The sequence below is a fragment of the Phocoena sinus genome, chromosome 10 (assembly GCF_008692025.1).
Source record: "Phocoena sinus isolate mPhoSin1 chromosome 10, mPhoSin1.pri, whole genome shotgun sequence".
Taxonomy (NCBI): domain Eukaryota; kingdom Metazoa; phylum Chordata; class Mammalia; order Artiodactyla; family Phocoenidae; genus Phocoena; species Phocoena sinus.
In genome coordinates, this window is record NC_045772.1 from 56,497,553 (window position 1) to 56,519,421 (window position 21,869).

The 21,869-nt window shown below is 36.8% G+C and overlaps 1 protein-coding gene across 11 annotated transcripts in view; it reads right to left on the bottom strand.

The window, feature by feature from the left end:
* The window catches only part of SLC16A7 (solute carrier family 16 member 7), a 174,581-nt gene that overhangs the window by 96,191 nt on the left and 56,521 nt on the right, over positions 1-21,869 (bottom strand). For 8 of the 11 annotated variants that reach the window (XM_032644552.1, XM_032644563.1, XM_032644558.1 and 5 more), the window contains one exon: positions 20,707-20,796. The exons of the other annotated variants lie outside the window; for them this stretch is intronic. The gene's annotated coding sequence lies outside the window, so the exon portion shown is untranslated. The remainder of the gene's footprint in view (positions 1-20,706; positions 20,797-21,869) is intronic. 11 annotated transcript variants of the gene reach the window in all.

Sequence of the window (21,869 nt, forward strand, 5' to 3'; positions counted from 1 at the left end):
ATTCGTTAATTTATGATACCTACATGCATCATATTTACTTAAAGACTATGATGCAATTATGATAGATTGCAAAATTGGCCTCAAATTATTCCCCACCCTGTAGTATCTACCTCTTTAAATGATTCCTCTTCACATTTACTCTGGGCCTGGCCATGTGACTTGCTATGTGTATTTGTCTGTGTGGGCTGCCATAACAAAATATCCTGGATTGGGTGGCAGACTGGGTGGCTTAAACAACAGAAATTTATTTTCTCACACTTCTGGAGGCTAGAAGTCCCAGATCAGGGTGCCAGCATGGTCAGGTTCTGCTGAAAGCCTTTTTCTTGGTGTGCAGAAAGCTGTCTCCTCACTGTGTGCTCACACTGCGTTTTCTTGGTACATGGGTACAGACCAAGAGAGATTAAGCTCTCTGGTGCCTCTGTTTATCCAACCTCATAAACTAATTACCTGCCAAAAGCCCCCATTTCTAAACACCATTACTTTGGGGGTTAAGACTTCAACATACGAACTGGGGAAGACACAAATATTCAGTCCATGACGTTGTGGCTAAAGAGACAATTGCAGATATGAAACAAGTAGTTACTTGAAAACCATTTGTGTATTTGAGCCCCTCTTCTCTTGCTGTTCTTGGAACCCTTGTCATCACTACCCTGAAAGGAACCAATGCTAGCCTGCTGGATAATGAGACATGTGGCCTTGTCCCATCTTCATTCTTGCTGACCCAGACTAGCTCACTTATGAGTAACATGGCCTGAGAGCTCAGGACTGTAACCACTGATTACAACCACTCTCCCCACCTGACCGGACCCTTCAAATTTAACACTACTTCATATGTGACCTAGGTTCACATATCCCTCCTTGGACACTGTGATATAAATCACCTTATACAGTTCTACCATTAAAGTTCTTCCAGAAGAACCTTCTTTCTTTCTATCATTCATTTCACAAATACTTATCAAACAACTCCTACATGGAAGGAGTTCAATGTGTTAGCATTAGGGGTACAATGATGGAACAAGATGCAGTCCATTCCTTCACAGAGTATACAGTTATTTGGAGACAACAAGAAATAAGGAGGAAAATTATAGCTATCTGAACCATCAAACACAGAAAAGGATTTGAGTGACCATTTTCTTAGTTCTCCTAATGATGTTACATAAATATTATGCACCTTAATGCATGGGAGATAAGTTAATTTAATCCATTCTAAGACTTATGTCATTAGGTTTAATTTTCTCATCAAAGGTTTAATTTTTTTTCATCAAACTCTAGTTGAGGAAAACTGGTCTATGATAATAACTATTGTATTTGGAGGTACAATTAAACCAGCCTGAGGAGATCATAAACATATTTTGGTTGAGTCTTGAATGATGAGATGATTTAGTCAAGTGAAAAGAAATGAGAAAAAGTGATTCTGACAAGAATATTTTGCAAAGGTTCCTAGTAAGAGAGATACTTAGAGAGCTAACAGATAAAACTGACTCTTTCTGTAAGACAACGAATGATGCTGCAGAAAATATTACAGCAGAGTCCAAAAGAGCTGAAGTCACTTGGAAGAAGTGATACACTGAATGAAACACGTAGTTTCATCTTTATAAAGTGTTACCAATATTAAGTTCAGTGTCATGGGTAAGAAATGGATATGTGATATTTTCTTCATTGTTGCCAATATCCTCCTAGGTTATATGAGACAGTTATTCACTACTTCTATCATTTTAGCCTCTTTCTATCACTATAGCCTACGCTGAAGAGAAAAAAAGTATTAATAAACCTTAATGTAAAATGTTTTATTGCTAAAAAAAATTAAATACGCTAATAAGGACCACTAGTGGACCAAAAACCCATATTCACTGGCACCTGGTCTAGTTTATAAGTAACACAGAGCATCTCCTTCCTGAGTTAGGTTTAATTTTGTTCAACATCTTGGGAGTCTCATCTTCAGTATTTATTCTATGTTGATGACTTGGTCCTACTAGTATATTCCATAACTAGTCTCGAGAAACAAGTGAATCTATTTACCAATTACTGTCAGAAAGATCAGCTCAATATTAATTGTGCCAAAACTCACTCATCATTTTTGGTTGTTGCTCTTCTGCACTCAGATATAAAATGCTAAAAATTCTATCCAACAGGTTAGGTTCATTATACATGGGAAGATTATGTAGCAAAATCATCCTGACATGCTCACTACACTGCTCAAAATTCCTAAATTTTATAAGAGCCTTTTAAGTTATTTTATGATAGAGGTAATAGACATGGAAACTTCCTGCTTACAAAATACCCCAAGTCAGAGTCTACTCTTTTATACTTTATAGTATAGAATTCCACAGCTTTATTAAAGCTTTGGTTCAAATAGCTGACTAGATCCAAAACTGCATTTGAATTAAAGCTCTTGTACTATTGTAAGCTACTCTTGCAAAACCATATTAGTACAGACATGGCACAGCCTTCTATCTAGGTAAGAATACAAGTAAGGCTCTTTGATTTTTATATAATAATGTCATTTTTGCAACCCACATAATTAGAACACAAAGCAGATCTATCCTATTATAATAGGCAATACAGAACTGCCAACCTCTTTAGTCTTAATTATCTGCTATTCAAATTTAGTCAAAAGTCAGCCAACAGGTCAAGATATTTCTGTAAATTTTCATTTGGATATAATGGTGATGAAAAATAAAATCTGAAAAGGGATAATCAAATTAAATAACTAACCATATGATAATTATAGTAACAACAACAATAAACATCTCCATGTCAGAAGCATAGTGTGGTGAAACAATGAGGCTGCTGGAATCTGGAACCATCAATGAAGCAGAAGTTCATCTTCGTGATAGAGGGGACTTAAAGGACTCCATGCAAAATGGGAGACAAGAGAGTCTAGCTCATTGATGTAAGCCAGGTGCTGGTTTGGGCTGTATTCCATACCCTCTTTAATCCCTCCTGAATGGAGGAAGAAAAAATAAAACTGTTGCCCATCACCACCTGGGACAATTGTTTTTTTGTTTTTTTACATTGGAGTCAATGGGACCCAGGCATAACTTTGCAACAAAAATCAAATGAAGTTACTTCATGGCTTACATCCTAGATGTCTATAGTTTCCAAACAAGCACAGAATGTGGAGCAGTGGTTACTCCTATACTTCAAAAACTGCTTGTTGAAGCTATGCATATCTTACAATCATCAATTTCTCTTCTAGGTGTGCACATTTTTGCACAAGAAGACATGTAAACAAATGTTTATAGCAGTGTGGAAATAAGATTTTAAAAAATTAGAAAGAATTTAAATGTCTATCAATAGGAGAATGATAATTAAAGTATGTATATTCATAGAATGGAATATACAGAGTTAAATTGGATGAGCTCAAGTTATATGTTTGAGCCATCTCAAATGAACGAAGCATGTGGTAAGAGGACAAATTCAGTACACCGATATATGAGGTCTGATAACTAATAGAAACTTTATAAAATATTATATAAGAAACATTCATATATAGTAATAATATAAAACCACGAATGAGAATGATAAACCCCAAATTCAGCAAGGCTATTATTACAGGGCACAGGGAAGGAGGGAAGGAGAGCAATAGCAGAGGAGAAAAGCATGGGTCTCCATCTGCATCTATAAGGAATTAGTACTTACGGAACTAAGATAAGATTTAATTATTCAATAAGTAACCATATTATGTACATTCTATGTGCTTGGCACTATTCTAGCCACTGAGAATAGCGATTAAAAGAAAAAACAGGGGCTTCCCTGGTGGCGCAGTGGTTGAGAGTCCGCCTGCCGATGCAGGGGACACGGGTTCGTGCCCCGGTCCGGGAAGATCCCACATGCCGCGGAGCGGCTGGGCCCGTGAACCGTGGCCGCTGAGCCTGCTCATCCGGAACCTGTGCTCCACAACGGGAGAGGCCACAACAGTGAGAGGCCCGCGTACCGCAAAAAAAAAAAAAAAAAAAAGAAAAAACAAAACAGTTTGGGCTTCCCTGGTGGCGCAGTGGTTGAGCGTCCGCCTACCGATGCATGGGACACGGGTTCGTGTTCCGGTCCAGGAGGATCCCACATGCCGCAGGGCAGCTGGGCCCGTGAGCCATGGCCGCTGAGCCTGCGCATCCGGAGCCTGTGCTCCGCAACGGGAGAGGCCATGGCAGTGAGGGGCCCGCGTACCGCTTACCTTCTAGTAGAAAAATAGGTGAAGGCAAAGAAGAAACAACTAAATGAAAAGTATTTCCCATGATGATAACCTCTATGGAGTAAAATGAAACCCAAAAGGGAGTAATGGAAAGCTGGGGGTAGAATGGTGCAATGTTAAATCTTTTGGTCAGAGAATGCCTCCCGGGGACAGCCTTACTGAGAAAGTGACTTTTAAACAAATAACCAAAAATAGGTGTCAGTATAAAATATAAGGTTGCCTGGAGGAAGAGTTCTGGTAGAGGGAAGAACATATGCAAAAGTCCTGAGGCTGCAGTGTCCATGACAAGTTCAAAATGAAAGAGACGTAGAGGCACACAGTAAACAATAAAAAGTTATATTGCTATTAGAAGTTAAAAGTCATGTAACTATTCTTTAATAGTGATAATGTTCAAGTTATTTTAACAGAACTATCTGGTTGGGTAGGAGGTTGAAAAATGCATTATACATGGATTTTGCTCTCCAATATACAGATTCAAGTCTCCAATACCTTCTAAGCAGCCAGTATCACACTGAGAATAAGTCATAAAAGAAGGAAGGAAGGCTGAGGTGGCAAAATATTAGTTTCCCTAGAAAATTTCCAGTCAACTCTCTTATCTAAAAAAAAAAATGACAGGAAGAAAGAAGCATTTTGCAGAAAAAAATCAAATGCTTCTCCATATCCTTTCTCCTATACTACCCCCATGTGACGGTTAATTTGATATATCAACTCAGCTATGATACCCAGCTGTTTGGTCAAATACCAGTCAAGATATTGCTGTGAAGGCATTTTGTAGATGTAATTAACATTTACAATCAGTTGACTTCCAGTAAAGAAAATTACCCTCCACAATGTGGGTGGGCCTCATCTGATCAGTTGAGGGCCATACAAGCAAAAACTGAGGTTTCCCAAAGGAGAAAGAATTCTGCCTCAAGACTGTAACATAAAAATCCTGTCTGTTTCCAGCTTGCTGGCTGGCCCTATGAACTTTGGACTCAAGACTGCAACATCAACTCTTACATGGATTGCCAGCCTGCCAGCCTGCCGTATAAATTTCAGACTTGCCAGCCTCCATGATCATGTGAGCCAAGTCCTTAAAATTAATCTCTTGGTTTTGTGTCTCTGGAGAACCCCGACAAATTTTGGTACCATGAAATGGAAAGTTACTGTGAAGAATACTTAAACATTTGGAAGTGGCTTTGAAACTGGGTAATGGGTAGAGGCTGGAAGAGTTCTGAGGAGTTTGACTGTAAAAGCAATAGATTGTCTTGACCAGAATATTGCTAGAAATATGAACGTTGAAGATGCCTTTGCTGAGGTTTCAGATAGAAATAAGAAATATGTTATTGGTTACTGAAGGAAAGATGACCCTGTGACAAGAGAACGTGGCTGAATTGTGTTCTTCTTTTGGGTGGAAAGTAGAACTTGTAAGTGATAAAACTGGACATTGAGCTGAGGATGTCACTTCCAACAAAGTGTGGAAGGCATGGCCTGGTCACTCCTTGCTTTGCATAGTACAATGGGAGAAGACAAAAATTGAAGCAATTGAAGAAATTGTTAAGCAAGAAGGAACCAGAACGTGATGATTTGGAAAATCCTCAGCCTATCCAAATAGGGTACTCTGGAAACAGTCAAGAACAACCATTTCCTAAAGGGATTAGGTGTGTGACTCACGGATCCAATCAACCAACTCGTCAGAAGCCAGGGACCAAGATGCAGGAATCCAGAAAAGATCTGTGGAGAACCCTCTTGTCTCTGTCTTGTCTGAGAACCCCCGTGAATTGCACAAGAGGCAGACAATGGTTTTAAACATTTTGTACCAGCAGAAATACTGTCAGCATGGATTCAAAGGAACGGAGGTAAGATGAAATCAAGGAAGAATGACTCTGAGGGGAGAACCACAGATGGAGATGCTTCAGCTAAGGACCAATTCAGTTCCAGAGGGTGAAGCTGCCTCTCCCATTCTAGGAGGCAGGGCTTAGCGGTGGGGTCACCCCAGCAGGTCCAGAGGACAGAGCAACAAGCCACAGAGAATTGTTCTCAGGTTTTAAACCTAATGGAATTTGTCCAGCTAAGCTGAAAAGCTACTTTAGAGTTTTGGACTAGTGATCCTTTTGTTCCTTCCAATTTCTTCCTTTATAAAGGAGAATGTCTATTCTATATCTGTCTAACTGTTGTATCTTGGAAACAGAATACTTGTTTTCTAGGCGTCACAGGACCACAGATGGAGAGGAATTTTGCCCTGGCTGGACCATACCCCAAGCCTCACCCACAACTGATTTAGATAAAATTTGGACTTAGAGTTGATGCTGGAATGGTTGACTTTGGAGATACTGGGATTGGGTGAACATATTGTTTACATGGGAGGGACATGAGTTTTGGGAGTATCAGAAAGCAACCTGTTTTGGAATGAACTGTGTCCCTCAAAACAGATATGTTTAAGTCCTAACCTCCAATCTCAGAATATGACCTTATTTGGAAATAGGGCCAGTGTAGATGTTATTAGTTAAGCTAAGGTCATACTGGAGTATGATGGATTTCTAATCCAATATGACAGGTGTCCTTATAAGAAGATGGCCACGTGAAGACAGAAAACCAGGGAGAATGCCACGTGAAGATGGAGGCATAAATGGGAGTTATGCCGCCATACCTGGGTCTATCAGGAGGTAGAAGAGGAAAGGAAGGATCCTCTCCCAGAAGCTTCCAAGAAAGCACAGCCTAGTCAATACTTTGATTTCAGACTTCTAGTCTCCAGGACTGAGAGAGAATACCTTTCTGTTGTTTCAAGCCACCTAGTCTGTGGTACTTTGTTATGGCAGCCCTAGGAAGTGCTCAGTAAGGATTTTGAGTCTACCAGCTAAGGTCTTATATAAATTTACATGATTCTCATACAAAATAAGTGAAGGAAGCCCTATTATTGTTATAACCCCCATTTATAGCTTACTTCACAGAGGCTCTTACAGGTTATGTGATTTACCCATGATTGGCAAAGCAAGTTAACTGTGATGCTGGGACTTTAAGCAAAGTTTTCCAACACCTTGGGTGTAGACCCTTTACAGAATTGAAAGCACTGATCCTCTGTTTTCTTCCCCTTTAGATAGATCTTATGTGTCTGTATGCATGCATGCATGTGTGTGTGTGCATGTGTGTATAAATATATGTGTGTGTGTTAATATTTATGGGTAACTGTCAAAGGACCTTGGTGAACTTTTCAGCAATTCATGGAGCAGATCTGATAATGAGCTAAAGGAACAGAGACAAACTTTTTGATGGTAATTTGATTTGCATACTCTCAGTAGAAAACTGAGAAGTAGGTGAATATCCAATGGATACAGTGAATTAGACTAGCACCTCCATATTAGTACATGCAAGCCAGGTTCTGAATATAAATATCTAATAATCAAAGGTGAATTGAAGAGTATGCAAAAACATGATAAGAAATTTATACATCCCCAACTTAGAAAAAACACTGTCAGGGTCTCAAACTTAGTTTTTTTGACCATCATAGTCAAATAATTGTTTTATCTTTAGATTGAGTGCAGATTGTACATGAAGATGCTTCATATATATGTGCATATGCTGATTTTACTCATATTTTAAATTTCCTTAATTAGTGAAACTTCAGCCACCTGAATATTTAAGTTATAAATTATGAACCTGTCAGCGTGGCTTTAGTGTAGAGCAGAAGGAGAAGTGGCAAAAGTCTCTTCTCTAACCTTGGGAACATACACATACCTAAGCAAATCCATATACAGACAAAGGACTGGATTATATAAGTTTTAATAAATTGATGACAAAAGTTTCAGCCACACTAGAGTGCAACTGGAAAATATCACTGCACAACTACACCTTAAATGCCAGTGCTTATATAGCTATTCCTCCAAATGGAAATGTATTGAGGACTAAAGAATGATTTCCTTTGCAAAAACAGCGTGAACACTAAGAAACCATTAACTCTATTTGTCACCCAGTAAATAGAGTTTTTGATACCAGTGCTAGCACTTTCAATAGTGCTTGTTACTTTCCTTCTCTGGATCCAGATCCTCATATATAAAATGTGATGGTTCTTCAAGGTTTCTATGAGTTCCAAATTTCAATTGCAAAATCATCAATCACTGTCTGACATTTAATTTCAGTTCAAGAGAAATATAAATGGAAATCTGCAATAAGTAGTACCACAATAACATTTAGCTTTTGAGGTTTACTTGTCTTTATCATGTGAGTCTAAATACAACCAAAACAAGTTTTGCTGGCCTTGGATGCTTGCTGAATAAAGATAACAATGGCCAGACACTTTAGAAAGAACAGAAAATATATACATTTATCTAATTTATGGCTCCAGTGGCATAAGTAATGTTATCTCTTTATGTTGGGAACTCAGTACGGAATATGACTACTCTGTAAATGTAAAGAGTAGATACCTTTATTTTTAGAAACCAGCTTGGAAAACTGTAAAATGAATAAGCAATGTCTTTAATTACATATAAATTATACAGATAGCATCACCCAAAATAACTTCAAATCTTGCTATAATATAGTCCCAAATGTTTTGGGAACAAATTACCTAAGCCTCATAATAAAACCCAATTCATTTTTACTGTTTCTTAGCAAAGTACACATAGACATTTATAAATCATTATGATTTAGAATAAGAAAAATAAGATTACTTTTGATATTGTTATCTAATATCAAGTTAAAATGACATTTTAGGGATTAAAGATTCAGAGTTACTTTCAAAATTCCAGTGTTGAGTAAAATTTTAGATTTTCTTACTAAGGAAGACTTGGCCGACAATATAATGTACTATAAGTGTAAGTGTGATTAATACGTCTTTCAGCCAAGAGGCTTAAGTATGACAACAGTTAGTTTTATAAAAACATTAAAAACTCTATTTCCCTAATACAAGCATAGAATACCTCATTAGCCTTAACTCAGTACCACTCAAAAGCAAAATCTTTTTCTATCAGCTAACACTTACACACTTTCTCACTGTCTTTCATTAACCTCAGAACATGAAATCAGTTGATATTAAAGGAATAAAAAATGTCTATAATCTAAAGTATAGCTTAGGATAGATTGGTTCATTTCTTCTCCAAAGAAGACATACAGATGGCCAAGAAGCACGTGAAAAGCTGCTCAGCATCACTAATTATTAGAGAAATGCAAATCAAAACTACAATGAGGTATCACCTCATACCAGTTACAATGGGCATCATCAGAAAACCTACAGACGACAAATGCTGGAGCGGGTGTGGAGAAAAGGGAACCCTCTTGCACTGTTGGTGGGAATGTAAATTGATACAGCCACTGTGGAGAACAGTATGGAGGTTCCTTAAAAAACTAAAAATATTACTACCATACGACCCAGCAATCCCACTACTGGGCATATACCCTGAGAAAACCATAATTCCAAAAGACATATGCACCCCAATGTTCATTGCAGCGCTATTTACAATAGCCAGGTCATGCCCATCAACAGACGAATGGATAAAGAAGATGTGGTACATATATACAATGGAATATTACTCAGCCATAAAAAGGAATGAAACTGAGTCATTTGTAGAGACATGGTTGGACCTAGAGACTGTCATACAGAGTGAAGTAAGTCAGAAAGAGAAAAACAAATATCATATATTAACGCATATATGTGGAATCTAGAAAAATGGTACAGATGAACTGGTTTGCAGGGCAGAAATTGAGACACAGATGTAGAGAACAAACGTATGGACACCTAGGGGGGAAAGCGGGGCAGGGGAAGTGGTGGGATGAATTGGGAGATTGGGATTGACATAAATACACTAATATGTATAAAATAGAAACTAATAAGAACCTGCTTTATAAAAAAATAAAATAAAATAAAATTCAAAAAAAGAAATGAAGTGTAGCTTAACATGGGTACAAGTTTTATAATTTAAAAGTTACCTGAATAGAGAGAGAACATGAGTTTGCCACTTCTCAGGGCTCAGAGCTGAGAACAGAGGCAACTGATCATTAACTTTTAGCTGGAAGCAAACTTGCACACATATCTCAAGAGACTCTCTGCTCTGCCCTCCCCTCTTTCTTCTCTCAAATCAGGGGAAAAGTAGCTCTATCTCTTCTTGAAGGTCTTGCTTTGACATGCACCATTAATTCATACTTTTTATAGTGTAAAGTTAACTTGGCTTAAATTATATTCTGGGTCAAAGAAGGTAACTAAGTCTCACAATTTGGTTAAATTTAATCTTCTGATTAAATTTCTGCTAAATTTAACCTTCTGATTCTCTTTCTCTGATGTTTATATAACCATATTTTCAAATGTATGTACAATGATGTGGTTTAATATCATGAGTAGAACACATTGCAAAAGTAATATAACATGTAAATTAAACTGTCAGTGAATCTTCACCTAGTCTGACTAGATAACTTGACCAGTTATGAACAATAAAAAAGAGGCCCAGGTCATGTGTTAAATCCCTTGAGAGGCAGATAATTTCATTTTGTTGCCTAATCATAAACTACATGCCTTACTTGGCCAGCCATTCTGTAAATGTCTGCCCTCTGTCACAAAGGGTCCTCCCCTAAGACTGTGATTCGGGGGACTTCCCTGGTGGTGCAGTGGTTAAGAATCCACCTGCCAACGCAGGGGAAAACGGGTTCGAGCCCTGGTCCAGGAAGATCCCACACATGCCTCAGAGCAACTAAGGCTGTGCACCACTACTACTGAGCCTGTGCTCTAGAGCCCATAAGCCACAACTACTGAGCCCGTGCTCCACAACAAAGAGAAGCCCGTACACTGCAACAAAGAGTAGCCCCCGCTCACCGCAACTAGAGAAAGCCCGTGCGCAGCAACGAAGACCCATCATAGCCAAAAATAAATTAATTAATCAATAAATTAAAAAAAAAACAACAGGAACTGGGGAATCCGATGGTGGGTCAGTGTTGCCATTTTTGGATTTGAAGAACTTACAATAAGTTCTGGAGAAATGAAGAGCTATCGTTTAGTGGGTGTTTCCCATATTCTACGTAGGTTATTGTACCAAAAAATTTACATCCATGACCTCATTCTTTAAACCACATAAGATAGACATTATGATACATATTTAAAGTATAAGGACACGGAGGGTCAGAGTTTGGTTACTTAGGTCAGATAGTAAACATTGAGTCCTGAATTCCAATTTTGGTTATGTGGCTCCAAGGTCCATGTTCCTCTCCACTGAACAGCAGGTCAGCCTTTCTATGGTCAATGGATGAGGAGAATTTGACTTCCTACATGAAAGATGCCATTATTTAGACTTAGGCAATAAGCAATGACTTATAAAATATGATTCCCAAAGATTTTAATAGGCTGCATTTCTAAATATACATATATAATGGTTACAATAACCAGGTAGTAACAAATAATCTCTGGACATTTCCTCTAATTTATTTAGCTAAATAATGCAAATGCCTTTAAAAATAAGACGTGATATTTTTATGTCTTCTATTAAAACCTTAAGTTCAAAAAATATAATGAAACAAAATAAAAGCATTAGGAAATTTTGCCTTGTGCAGAATTAGGCATACGCTGAAGTTTTAACACACTAAATAAACTGTAATGTGGATTTCACAATTATATAGTACATATAGCAATCAAAAGCAGATGACGTCTTTACTGAGAACTCTTCAAATACCTTTGTCCCAACACAGCAAAGTGCTTAGTAGCTAGGAAGTGTTCAATACATTTATTTGGGATAAAATTACCTGATGCAACATAGGTGATTAATCAATTAATAGTAACTTCACTCTGTACTCTGTAGATATACCTGAAGTAGATTTTTTTTTCAAAAAAGGTGGTAGAATAAAATTTCATTAGTCATTTGCTTCATCAACTACTTTTCTATAAAGCCAAATGACAATAAGACTTAATTCTATGCAAATAAATGATTATTAACTTTATTAAGCAAACAGGCCATTAATTATACCAAGAATGCTAAACTTAAAAAGCTCTCATATGTGTGATTAATATTTTTACTTAGTATTATTACAGAAAGTTCTAAAGTTAAATAAAAAGAGAAATACAAAGACATATTCTAAGATTGATATGTAAAAATTACATTATCAAGAAAATAACCTGATAACGCAAGATCTAAAAAAATTAGAATTGGCAGGAGTGTGAACAATACATTTTGTACTTATTTTGTATGATTTTGCTTATTGTTACAACAATATTAAATTCTTAAGAAATTACTATTCAAAGACAGTGATGTTTATTACATAAACCTTTGAGAAAGAAAAGCCAAATACAAAACAGACTCGTACACCATGAGCCCCGGGGGAGAAAATGGCTGAAGGTGACTAACCTTTGCCAAGGTTACAAATTCTCAAAGTAATTCCATAAATGTGGTAATGTGAGTTTTCTTTTAAATTCCAGTTTCCAAAATTCTTCAATAATTCGGGGATGAGAGAAAGAGAGAGAGAGAGAGAGAGAGAGGAAACGCTCTCAGACGAAAACCTTGATAAACAGCATGTGTGCTCTTGGAACAGGTTATTAATTCTGCCTTTGAAATATGACAATGAGTTCCTGGCAACGAATTTGTTTATAACATTATTCCCAAGTTCTAGGCAGCATTCGCACATTTCCCTTGTGAGATTTTGATGTTTTTCGCATTATGACTAAGGAGTGAAAACTGAGTTCGTGGGGAAAACCCAAGTTTCTCATGTGAATAAAAATTGCAAGAAATTCTGCAAGGCGGAAAGCTCAGATATAGATATTTGGGTGAGGAAAAGCAGTGAACTAGTCAAAAGACTAATCAAACACCTCACAAACCCAATGGGAATCTTTTAATGGATTGCTTTTCTCATTTGGATAAATTTTTTTGCCTATTCTTTTCCTGGAAAGAGTACTGTAATCTTAACATTCATTTAGCATAATTGACTGTGATCCCATTATTTTCTGAATTCTAGAATTATAATGGAGTTTGAAATCAGCATATAATAGAAGAACACAACCCAAATTTATTCTGAGCTAATTATCCTTTGGAGTTATAATGTAAAAAGAAATCCTTTTTTTTTAACCTTGATAAGCATAAAAGGAAAATAAGTCTTTAGTTAAATTTGCTTGCATAAAATAATTCCTTTATGGTTTCAAAATACCACAGGAAAATATAATGGGATCAAAGAGGTCCTAAACATATAATATAGAGGTATTCTACCATTTCAACAGATTTCCCTCTTTTTGCTGATGACAGCAGCTCACTAATAGAACAGAATTACTGGAAGCATGATTTGAGTATAGGGAACATTTAAGACCCTTCGTTCTTTGACTGTTACCCAATTAATAGATCTTACTATTCAGCCAATACAGGAAACACATTCAGAGAGAGAGTACTTTGGAAATACCCTTCTAGCTCAGAACCTCTGACTCCTCTTAGCTCCCTGCCATTGCCCTCAGCGTGCACATGGCCTCACAGCTTTCTAGTAAACGCAGCAGCACCTGCCAGTGACACAGCTCAAAGTCAGAATCACCAATACTGTCTCCCCTTCTCTAACATCACATCAAATTACCAATCCTGGTGGAGTCTACTTCCACAAGGACTCAAATCCATCTCCTTCCCTTCTTTCCCACAGGTACCATTTTATTTCAATAAATTTGGTAGCTTTCCAATTGTTATACCATCATCCGATTTCTCTACTTGAGTAAAGCCTCAGTATCTTTGCCTAAATCGGACAGTTAGTACAAGTTCAGACCATGGCACAGTGGTCAATAACTCCTCACTGCTGCTTTCCAACCCTCATACCCCACAGCCATCTTTGTGCACGCACGCACGCACACACACACACACACACACACACACATACAAGTATGCCTGGGGGATATGTTATAAGATAATATGATCAAGTGTGTAGTTTCCATCTATTACTATAGTCAGTAATACTAACATTGGAGTTTTAATGTGCTTTGGCTTTTCACGGCCATGAGTAAATTAGAAGCCATTACTTCTCCTGGTTTAAAAAAAATGCCACAAAGGCATTAGACATTAATATAAGACATGAGTAAATAGAGCTTAAGGCAACATTACATCTACTGGCCCAGTCACATCTCACCAGGTATGAGATTTTTCCACACCTCAAAATAAGTTTATATCCTTAGTAAAAGTTAACAAAAACTTTTAAACATGTTGAAGTTACTTTAAATGAAAGTATAAAATCTTTAATTGTTGATGCCATGACATATAAATTTAAAAAGTAGAACGGCTATTATCAAAAAGACCAGAGATAACAAATGCTGGAAAAAGGGAGTCCTCGCACACTGTTTGTGGAAATGTAAATTTGTGTAGCCGCTATGGAGAACAATATGGAGGTTCCTCAAAAAATTAGAAATAGAACTACTGTATGATAGATACAGCAGTCCCACTTCTAGGTGTACATCCCAAGAATATGAAATTACTATCTGGAAGAGATATCTGCACACCCAAGTTCACTGCAGCATTATTCAAACCAGCCAAGATATAGAAGTGAATGGATAAAGAAAATGTGGTATATATATATTATATGTGTACATTAGATACTATTCAGCTGTAAAAAAGCCTGAAATTCTGCCTTTTGTGACAACATAGATGGACCTTGAAGGCAATATGCTAAGTGAAATAAGTCAGACAGAAAAAGACAAATACAGTGTGATGTCACATACATGTGGATTCAAACTCATAGAAACAGATAGTAGGATGGCGGTTGCCAGGGGCTGAGGGCTAGGGAAAATGAGGAGATGGTGGTCAAAGAGTACAAACTTTCAGTTATAAGATGAATAAGTTCTGGTGAATAAGTACAGCATGGTGACTGTAGTTAAGAATACCATATTGTATTCTTGAAAGTTTCTGGGTGAGTAGAGCTTTAATGTTCTCACCATATCAACAACAAAATGATAATTATGTGAGGCGGTGGATGTGTTAACTAACCTTATTATGACAATAATTTCACAATATATACGTGTATCAAATCATTACATTGTACACCTTAAAGTTACACAATGTTTTAGGTCAATTAGTACATCTCAGTAGAGCTGGAAAAAAAGAAAAGTAATGTAAAGTCATATGACAAAGGTAAAGTTTAGAGGAGTCACCACCACACCCTAGGGCTTGATGAAAATCCTGTGGCTTCAATTATTTTATTTGTCTCTGGTTTCCCTGTGTGGGCTCGACTCTCTTGGTGTCCTCCTCAGCAACAGACAGAGCACATGGACCTTCTTTGCCTTTGGCCCTGTGATGAGCCCCAGCCTACTCATTAGGCTTCCTCCCCCTGGGGAACCGGCTATTTCCTACTGTGGTGCAGCATAACTCCTTGCTGTCCTTCTTCTCCCTATTCTAAAGGATTCTTTTTTTTTTTTTTTTTTTTTTTTTTTTTGCGGTACGCGGGCCTCTCGCTGCTGTGGCCTCTCCCATTGCGGAGCACAGGCTCCGGACGCGCAGGCTCAGCGGCCATGGCTCACGGGCCCAGCCGCTCCGCGGCATGTGGGATTTTCCCGGACCGGGGCACGAACCCGTGACCCCTGCATCGGCAGGCGGACTCTCAACCACTGCGCCACTAGGGAAGCCCTAAAGGATTCTTTTTTAAAAAAGTATGTGATTTAGTGTTAGAAAGCTTAGGTTCAGACCTACACTTGACTTCTGACCTTGAACAAAGTACCTAACCCCTCTGAGTCTCAGGCTTCTTACCTACCTACTGGCTTCATGTTTCCTTACGGAGACACTTCTGGTAAAATAACACTTCAGTCTGTTCCACATCTGATTGCCGAATTTGGAAAAAGAGAAAAAACAAACAAACTATGCAAGCTTAGGACAGACATTTCTGGGCACTCTCTTTTCCCTATGTGCCTTCCTACAGAGGAGCTGCATTCTGGTCTGGTTTATACCACGTATATACTAGGGCAGGCTGCGCTCCTACAAAGGGAAAGCCTAAATTTTGGAGAAAAGTTCAATTAGAAACTCAACTTGACCACATAGCCAAGCCACATTCTCCAGGTTAGCATCAATTTTAATAATTAAATGAATGAGTCAAAGGGATAGCCCAATCTATTTTTCCCTTGTGTTAATTAATCAATGTAACCAATGTTTAGTAAGCAGTTAGCATACAAAAGGTATTCTGTTATGAATAGTAGGAATGCCAAGATAAATAAAACAGGTTCTTTTTTCTCAGTCACTCTTCCATGATGGAAAACAGATTCATACACAGTTAACAAGGCCTAATTATTAAACCTAAAATAGAGATATAAAGTATTATGAGAGTTGTCACATACTGTAGAATCTTGTGTGATTTAACTCATCTCTACGTACATTCGCATATTATAGATAAGAACCATAATCATCAAATTATCTGCTCAGGGCATCTGTCATAACATCATAAAGCTATTAAGCAATGTTAGGATTTGATTATCAGAATTTAATATTTTAGAAATATTCCCTGTATCTGAAACCAATGTACTCATTATTAACCACATTTTTCATGGATACATTAGCAAAGGTGAGTGATTTACTCTTAACAGAAATTCTCAATTCATTATTTCTGGAGTATAACATGAATGGTGAAGACTAAATATTTAATTTAAAAATTGGGTTAAAGAGATGGCCAAAAATATATGTCAATTCAGCCTGAATATTTGCTCTCAGCATTAACATCAACCCCCAGAATCCACAGTCTATGTAAAAGAAATGAGGACACAGTGAGTGAGTAAGTGGCATTGGTTTTAATGGAAGAATACTGTGGAGTGTGCTCAGCCTACCTCCCTACTGATTTCTTGATGTGATTTCAAGGTAGAAAGGCATATAGAGGTAAAGAAGACATGACAAGGTATTTGGTATGTAATTTTCTTGAAACCTTCCACTAACTCATTCCAGTGACTTTTTTTATTCAAATAATTTCTCTTTTTTTCTGCTACCCTTCTGTCAAATCTCAGATTAAAATTAAAGCAGAGTTAAGAAAGAGTGATATCCTTTGTATGTTCAGTATTTCAAAAGTTTCTGAGGTCACACAAAGATCTATAGTTAAGTGCCTTGGGTAAAGCCCCTCCCAATTTTCTGTGATTTTTAACTATATGCAGGCAAATGAGATGCCAATTAGTGAAGCGTAGGAGCAGTGAGGCTGTAAATTAGAAGTTGAAGAAACAGACTAAAGGACACCACAAAGATGCCAAATAAAATTGAGGGAAAATAGAAATAACATTTAATTAAAAGCACACAATGTGATTATTGGTGTGTTTTTAAACCACATATTCAATAGGTCTGTGATATAGTTTTTAAGTATCCAATTACCAGAGAAAACCTAGGGAGTCAGAAAACAGGCAGAGACAAGCTATTCCATAAGAACAATGCATGATTAAAAACTATGTAAGAAATCATGGCATGCTGCTACTGGCCTCCGTGTGTAGGGCGGTAGATGGAATAAACAGATCCTGCATCCCTGCCTAACTCTACTACTAGAATTGATGCTATTTCAGGGATCATCGGTTCTTCCCCACTGTCCTGGGAAAGCCTTGAACAGACATCATTTATCTGTTGACATTGGGAAGTGTGAACATATGTTGGCTGAATTAATTAATATATTGTGCCTTGCAATATAGCTACTGTGCCCACAGTCTAAAAAGTTAATCAAAGATATGCTTCTACCAGGCCTTTTAGAAGATCCACCACACCACTGCCAGACACAGTGAATGAAGTAGCAATTTCTATTCACCCAGTTCAGAGGCTCCTCTCTTCGTAGAATGTCTGAAAATTCAGACTAGGTTTTTCTCACTTGCAAAGTATTTTTTTTTTAATCTAAGACCTTTTTTTACAGGGTGCTGCATACTTTTCCTAGCACCAAGAAATCTGCATGCTTAAACAGTGACATCAAAACAAACCTAAAGACTCACAATAGAGTCTAAAATAGAAAGACAAATGACGTGAATTATTATAGAATACACAAAACTTGCCCCATCTACATGTTTGTGATAATGAGAGCAGACAAGGAAGGGAGTTATTTAAAAGTAAAAGATTTTAATCTATTTTATAAGAATGATAAATGGAGTATATAACTTTTAAAAATTGTGAATCACTATTTTGTACATTTAAACGTATATAATATTATACATCAACTATACCTCAATTAAAAAAAGAAAAAAGAAAAGTAAAATATATGTGATTTTTAAATATATTAAATATTAGCTATCAAATATATATAATTTTTTAAAATTATGTTAGATAATAAATTATGAAATTGACAGAATTTAGTTTCATTAAAATGCTCCTACCCCAAAAGCATTCCCCCCAAGATTTTGGACACTCTCCTGTCTATCCATGAAAACAAAGACTGTGACCCTAGAGAATACAGTATTTAAGGAATAAAAGTAATAATAATAACAATAGCTAATATTTATATAGCTCCTACCATGTGCCAAGTACTGTTCTAAGTACATAACATAAATTAACACAGTTCATTCTCACAGCAGCCCTATGAAAAAGATGCTTTTTACTGTCTTTGCTTCACAGATGAAAAGTCAAACGCTCTGGCAGATCATAATTACAGGCATACCTCAGCAATATTGCAGATTCAGTTCCAGACCACCATAATAAAGCGAATATCAAAATAAAGCAAGTTACATAAATTTTTTGGTGTCCTAGCACACATAAAATTTATGTTTACACTATACTGTAGTCCATTAAGTGTGCAATAATAGCATTATGTCTAAAAAATGTACATACCTTAATTAAAAACTACTTCATTGCTAAAAAATTCTGATCATCATCTGAGCCTTTAGTGAGTTGTAATCATTTTGCTGGTGAAGAGTTTGAAATATTACAAAAACTACCAATATGTGACACAGAGTTACAAAGTGAGCAAATGCTATTGGAAAAATGGTGCCTAGGCTTGCTTGATGCAGGGTTGCCATAAACCTTCAATTTGAAAAAAAATGCAATATCTGGGAATCTCAATAAAGTGCAATGCAGTAAAACAAAGTATGCCTGTAGTAAGAATCAGAGCCAGAATGTGAACTCATATACTCAGGATCCATAGTCTGTGCTCTTAACTAATAAGGAATAGGCAAGGACAAGTCCGTTCCCTTAGGAAACCACGTATCCAAAAGGAACCATATGACATATTACAACCTACTACAACAGTTATATGCTTAGCATGGGACAAAAAAATGAACACACCAAAGAGGCAAATCTCCCCATGACTGACTTCAGTCACCCTGGCATAAACCACTCTACTCTCAAGCTTCGTCACCTAGTCTCACAGTGTCAGGCTGTATTAGCTTCTTATTGCAGCTGTAATAAAGTACCACAAATTTACTGGCTTAAAACAATGCAAATTTATTATCTCATAGTTCTGGAGGTCAGAAATCTCACCGGGCTAAAATCAGGGTGTTAGTGGGAGGCCAAGGGAACAATCTGTTTCCTTGCCTTTTCTAGTTCCTAAAAGCCACCCACATTCCTTGACTGTGGCTGCATTCCTCCATCTTCAAACCACCAACACTGGGCTGAATCCTTTTCATGCTGCTATTTCTCTCATTTCTCAGGCCCCTGGTGATTACATTGGGCCCATACATACAAACAAGGATAATCACAAGGTCATCTGAATAGCAGCCTTACTTCTCCCTTGCCATGCAACATAACATTCACAGGGTGAAGGCATTAGGATGTGGGGAGCCACTATTCTGCCTACCACCTGGACATACAAAGATGTGTTCATGAACATGAGAATGAAGGCAGAATATAACCATACAGTTGGTCTAGGAACTGTTCTTGACAAACAGGTGATACAACTTCGTAAATTTATCACAATACTCTTATAATATAAAGTATGTAGCAATCCAAATGCAAAAAGGAAATTCGGCCAATTAAATATAGTTTTTGAAAAGAGCATAGACTAGTTATTAAGAACATCTGACTTCGAATTCTGTCTGTTACTAGTTATACAGTCTTGAACAAGACACTGACAGTGCTGAGGGTCAGGTTTCTCATCTGCACAGTGGGGATAATAATCCCTGACCTCCTTTACACCAGGATTGTTTTGAGGGTCAAGTTAGATTAAATCTTTGTGAGTAATAAAGAGTATGTATCAATACAAATAAAATATGAATATGAGAACTCCCAACATAAGCATTTTTGTTCAAAATATAGTTATTTTTTAAAGGGTGCAAATGACAAAGATAATAATAAAAGTATATACCTAAAGCCTCCACCTTTATTTTAAAACCTGCATTCATATTAGTAATAATAACATAATATAATTATTATTATTGAAATTTATCATTTACTACTTTTATAATATCCTTTCAGTGAAGGAAGTCTGTATATTAACTCTATTTTATATACAGAGAAACTGAAGCTTAATCTCTTGACCAAGATCACACAGAATATAGACTCATAGAAGGACTAAAAGCTGAAAGTGCCAACTCTGAAATCCGTTCTAGTTTTGAAAATGGATTTAAACACCAGCCAAGCTAACATTCCCGTTCACATTAAGATCCACCAGTTCTACAGAGGCATGACTTAGAATGACTCAGACAGAAGAAAACGTTATTATACACTGAGGGTACTCACAAAGCAGCTCTATTGGCACAGAGTCCTTTGGTTTCCAAGATTCCTGTGTCTAAGGTTTCACAGGAAAGCATCACATCTTAAGAGTGACTCCTAAAAGAATGAAAGAATAATCACCTAAATATCGAGATGCATGACAAAAAGAAAAATGAAAAAGGTACCCAACTCCATCTCTGAAAGAGTTGATAGCATGTAGCTTTCTATTGCACTGGCTGAAATTGCTGTTTGCCTTTTCTAAATCTCCAAGGTTTTATTTCAAGGCCCTCTTTAGATATGGACAGACTGTTTAGTTAAATTACTTCATATCACCACTAACCCGTCATAACTATGGTGACTGCCTTTATTTGTGCCTGACTTTATATTTTCTGTCCTAAGTCGTATTTCCCAAAGTGTAGAGGAATTCCTGTGGAAACATCAAAGAGATTCACTTCAGCCCAAAGTATCTGGGACTTCAAAACAAACAATAACTTGTCTTTAACTTTTGCGAGGCTTTTCTTTCCACTTTTGGTAGGATGATAAATAAATGTGTGTGCATGTGTATGTTTATAAATCAATAACTTGACATTTTTACATAAATACATTAAGGCTATTTACATTAAATGTATTAATTTGAAAACTGAAGAGAATTTCAGTAAGATTATTAAGCTCTAACAATAAATCAGAAAAATTTGAAAACGATCGTCAAAATTTGACCGTCAATTCTTTGTATGTTCTTTGATTATATAGACCTTAAGACAAGTTTTTGACTTCTCTGTCCAATCCCCTTATCTGGAAAAAAAAAGGGGATGTAGTTAGTATTTAACTCAGAATCATGACTACTAAATTAAGTCAGTTAATATTTTGTAAAATACTAGCATAGTGTTTGGCAACAGAATAAGAAGAAGAAAAAGAAGAATATAATAAGAACTATTATTATTATCAGTAGTTGGTACTTGAAACAATGAAAAATATTAGTTTATATAGATGAATAAATATTAGATCCTTGCTTATTCCTGACTTGAAAAATATGAGATTTATTTATGTACCTAAGTCCTATTTGTCTTATTATTAACCAATATAATTAATCAACTTTTAGATATGATCCAGAGAAATCAGATTGTTTTACAGAGTACGGTGTAGTGCAAAGATTATTGAAATATATTTCACAGGAGCAAAGACTAAGAGGA